Here is a 4,981-nt window from a genome sequence, read left to right as displayed (position 1 = left end):
ATAACACTCAGTGCTCATCCCCACAAGTATCCTCCTCCATGCCCATCCCCCCTCCCCCCCACATCCATCAGTCCTCAGTTTTTGTCAGCATTCAAGAGTCTCTCATGGTTTGCCTCTCTCCCTTTCCCCCACCATTTCCGCCCTTCTTCTCCCCCTTGTTCCTCAGTTAAGTTCCTCCTAATCCTCCTATATGTGCAAACATATGATATTCAACAATGACTTCTAAGGTCAGTATCCTCATCTGTATCAAGCAGCCCTTAGGCAGGATGTGGAAATGTTAATGAGCTGCCCCTGAAAGTGCTGTATGAGGTTTCCCCTAATATTTGAGTCCAGTCACATAGCAATACATCATTGCAGGGGAGGCTAGGAAGTATCTTTAGCTCAGCGCACAGGAGAAAAGAGTAAATATATTTGGTAAACAGCTGTCATTTTCTGCACATCTAAATTAGTTTGCACAAAGCCTATTTGCTGGTTCACAGCAGGGACATTGTTTTCCATTCCTTTGCCACTTTACTTGAACATATGGTGGCACTATCAGTATTTGTTTAATTGAACATACCTGCTACTCAGGGGAGCTGTTCCTCATTCCCCTTCCATGAATCCGATTCTTGGCCCTTTCAAAATAAAAGTGAGCTTTCTTTGGAGACTATATTAGTTTACCTACTGCTCTATAATTATTATCTCAAGATAGTACAAACAGGTTTTGCCTCACAGATATTCCCATCAGGAGTCCGAGTGAAATTCAGCTGGTTGCCTCTGACTAAAGAATTCCCACAAAATTGTAATTAAAATGCTGGCTGGTGCTACAGTTTCATCTGAATTCTTAACTGCGGGAGGATCTGCTTCCAATTTCACTCAGGTGTTGTTAGCAAGGTTCAGTTCAGTTCCCTGGAGCAGATGGCTTCAATTTTTTGCTGGCTGTTGGCTGGGAGCTTCCCACACTTCCTTGATTTTCCATGGGGTATCTCATAACATGGTAGCCAGCTTCCTTACAGAAAGACGGGAGGGGCAAAAAAGAGGGAGAAAGGTGGAGAATGAGAGCGAGATGGAAGTCACAGTCTTTTTGTAACCTAATATCAGAAATAATAAGTGATAAGATTCATCCGTTGCTCAAGAGGAGAATACACAGGTCATGAATACTGGCAGACAGGGATCATTGGTGCCAGATGGTTGCCTATCATAAGATTTCTCCAAGTGCATGGCATTTTTGTCAAAACTTTGAATTTTAGAGTTTAAACGTGCCTTAGAAAAATCCACTTTACTCTTATCCCCAGTAATTTTGTTTTTCTCTCTGTTATTTTAGTGATGAAGGAATTACGGTTTTAAAAAGTTGAATGGTTAGTCCCAGAACATTCATCTAGTTGAAAATGGAGAAACTATACCTAGGCCCACTATTATTTTGATTTTCTTGACTCCTTGCAGAACTTTAAATTATTCCTTGAGTTATTTTTAATTTATTCTCTATAAATCTTTTACTTCTAGAATGCTTAGGGGACAGGAGTCATTCTAAACATGCTGTCAACCTGTGTGCGCACTCATGAATAATAACTATGAAGAAATGTTTAGAAAACCAGTACTATAACCAAATTTAACTTTTAAATTATTAGCCTGTTGTAGTTTATATGTCGATTTTTATCACCTAGACCATACCTTAAATATGAATGTATTTCAATTTTATATATTTATAAATTTCATATATGCATTAAAAATTTAAATGTCCACTCATTTAAATGATACCCACATGCAACCCTTAAACCTTGAAGAAAGATTTGAAAATATATGTGTCTTATTTTGGGGTATTTCCATGTCTTGATAGATTGTTTTGATAGCTATCCATTTTATAATGGCCTGGCAAATGGATAATTTCCGTTGGGCTACAATGGCACATGACCATCAGAGCCAGATTAGAAAAGTCAGTCAGTCATGGTGGTTGTCTTTTAGGGTAGATTCTGCTGCTTGGTTTAAACCTGAGTTAATGGCCTGCTCTGTTACTTTTCTTTTCCTGCATTGTACCCCTTGTATGGCCACATGTGTAAATGCAGATCTTTGCTTCCCAAAGCCCTCAGCAAGAACAATGTAGTAAGCAGATTTATTAATCAGAGTAGAATGTGCTTAAACTTTAGGGTTTCTGATTATTTCATGTGACAGTGATTTTTTGGATGACGATGTGACCAGGGGTGTTCATCCTGAGACCTGTCCCATTTCAAACTTTGCCTTGTTGGTGAATTACTTTCTTTTAATTCTGTAATGGTTTGGTGCCCTCTTGCTCTAACAGTCTGTTCCTTATTAAACATCTCCCAGCAAAGGATATGGTATATTCATGCCTTATGATCTAACAGGCTGTCCTCTATGAGGACAGGAAATATTTCCACAGAAAATAAAGTTGAAAGTCAAGGACAGATCTCTGTGTGCTTGGGTAGCTTAATTTGGTTGAGTGTCTGACTCTTGATTTTGGCTCAGGTCATGGTCTCACAGTTTGTGGGAGTGAGCCCCGCACTGGGTTATGTGCTGGGAGTGTGGAGCCTACTTGGGATTCTCTCTCTCCTCTTTTCTCTCTGTCCCTCCCCCACTTGCACAGACCCCCTGTGCTCTCTAGCTCTTTCTCGAAATAAATAAATAAATTTTTTAAAGGACAGATTCCTGAAGAAGTCACTTTTGACTTCAGGAACCAACTGGGAGAAACAGATTGTGAAAGCATTTTTGGTACCCATCCACACAAAACAAAATCAGCATCTCTCTTTCCAGTCTCTCTTAATTCATTTGTTAATTCTTTTTTTTAATGTTTTATTTATTTCTAGGAGAGAGAGAGACAGCGTGAGCAGGGGAGGGTCAGAGAGAGAGAGAGTCACAGACCGAAATAAACTCCAGGCTCTGAGCTGGCAGTCAGCACAGAGCCCGATGCGGGGCTCGAACCCACGAACCGTGAGATCATGACCTAAGCGAAAGTCGGACGCTTAACCGACTAAGCCACCCAGGCGCCCCTTCATTTGTTAATTCTTTATCCATGCACTTATTGAGTTTGATTCCATATACCAAATAAAGTCACATGTTTAGTTTCCAAAAAATATTTCAATCTTCCTTTCTCTCATTTAAAATTTTAATCTTCTACTCACCATTCCTCTCTGTTTTCTTTTCTTAGTTAGCCATCAACTCTATTACAATTTTTCTACTTCACTGAGGGACCTCCCCTCAAATGCTTTTACATTCTGTTTCTCCCCTTTCACTGAAAAATCAAATCCTAATTTCCCTGATAGTTTCAAGAAAGAGAAAAAATATATATTTGGACGGAAAAGTTGTCGGTGGCATAAAAGGAGATGAGCTTTGCCATTTCCAAATTATTAGCAAACAATAATGGATGGAACATCTTTTTTTCCTTTATACAATTTTACAATTCACATGTAGAAACACAATTCATGGCTACTTCTAATGGGTTTTATTTTTTTATAATTAAGTATTGTAAGTTCTACCACTTCTGGAAATTTCTTTATCACTTTCAACTTAATTCATCATGAGGAAATGGAAGATAGGGTTTCCTTCTTTTCTCTGGTTTGAAAGCAATCATTTTAATAGGCAACTGTATATGATACAAACAAATCTTGTTGAATTTAATCTGAAACTTTGGATTTGTTTGTGAAATATTTTGTATCCCAGTCAAAAGAATATGTCTCTGGCATCACTAAAATGAAACTGTTCATGATATATGTTAAATGTAACTAATGTAAATGTTATGTCATAAAGGAGACCATTTTCCATTTTATCCTCTTACCTTGGTTTTCTAGTTGAATCTATGCACACATTGACAACCTATGTATTCCTTTCCTTTTGTCAATTTTATTGGACTAATCCATTCAGTAGTACAAAACTGACAATTTGTACAGGAAAATCTAGAAATTGTTAAGTGGGGATTTTATGCTAAAAAGTTTTCCCTGGCTTTGGATTTCAACCAGGTATTGGTAGTACTGTTTTATGTGCACAGTTTTCTGCAATGACAAGAATCATCACCTGCCATTTGTATGTTGCCTTTTCCCAAAGGGCTCGCTGAGACCAGACTCATAGCCCTCCCTGGGTCCCTGCAGATCTCTCTGTTAGCCTAACTGTCTGTACTGGCTCTTCCTTATGTGAATTGTGTATAGAAACTGTGGCGTGTGTGTTATTGAGATTTACATGGTTCTTCTTTGAGAATGAAAAAGTAAATTTTTTTCCTGGAATTTATACAGTTGACAAAAACAATTTCACTTACTTAAGTCACTGAATACTCAAAAGCACAATGTGAGGTGGAGACTGTATGCAATATCATTTCAGCATTTGGACTGTGAAAATGGTGTTTTAAGATCACACAGTTACTAACGTTCAGGGTTGTGAACCATAACCTCTTCTCCAGATTCCAGAAGGCAGTGCCTTCTAAGAACTCTTGGTGGATTTTGTGCCACTTACAAAATAAACATAGCAAGATCAAAACTCCTAACTGCCTTTTACCTACCTCTCCTAAACCACAGGGGATAGCATAAGTGGGAAAATATTAGTTTTCATGGTGGAGAGATTGTGTGTGTGTGTTTTGTGTGTGAATGCACATGCATATGTGTGTAAGTATAACCATTATGAAGGTTCATATAGTTTACTCCATAAATATTTTCAGTTAGAATCACATTCAGATGTGTAGTAGGTTAACATTAACACCCATGAAATAAACTCAAGGAATTAGTGATAGCCCTGAAACACTAGTAATGAGTTAACCAGAGATCTTAAATTTTATCACATATAAAATGATTTTGCTGACATAAATGAAAACATGACACAGGTGGAAAGTCTAAGAAATGCGTATCCTTCTACTTGGAGGAGATGATTTAATTTCAATCCTTAACAAGCATGTCACACAGGATTTGGTGGTTTTGTTTTTTGTTTTTTTGGTTTTGGTTTTGGTTTAGTGGTGTTTTTTTTTTTTTTTTTTTTTTTTTTTTTTTTTTTTTTTTTTTTTTTTTTT

The sequence above is a fragment of the Crocuta crocuta genome, unplaced genomic scaffold (assembly GCF_008692635.1).
Source record: "Crocuta crocuta isolate KB4526 unplaced genomic scaffold, BGI_CrCroc_1.0 scaffold392, whole genome shotgun sequence".
Taxonomy (NCBI): Eukaryota; Metazoa; Chordata; class Mammalia; order Carnivora; family Hyaenidae; genus Crocuta; species Crocuta crocuta.
This window is presented reverse-complemented; position numbering follows the sequence as displayed.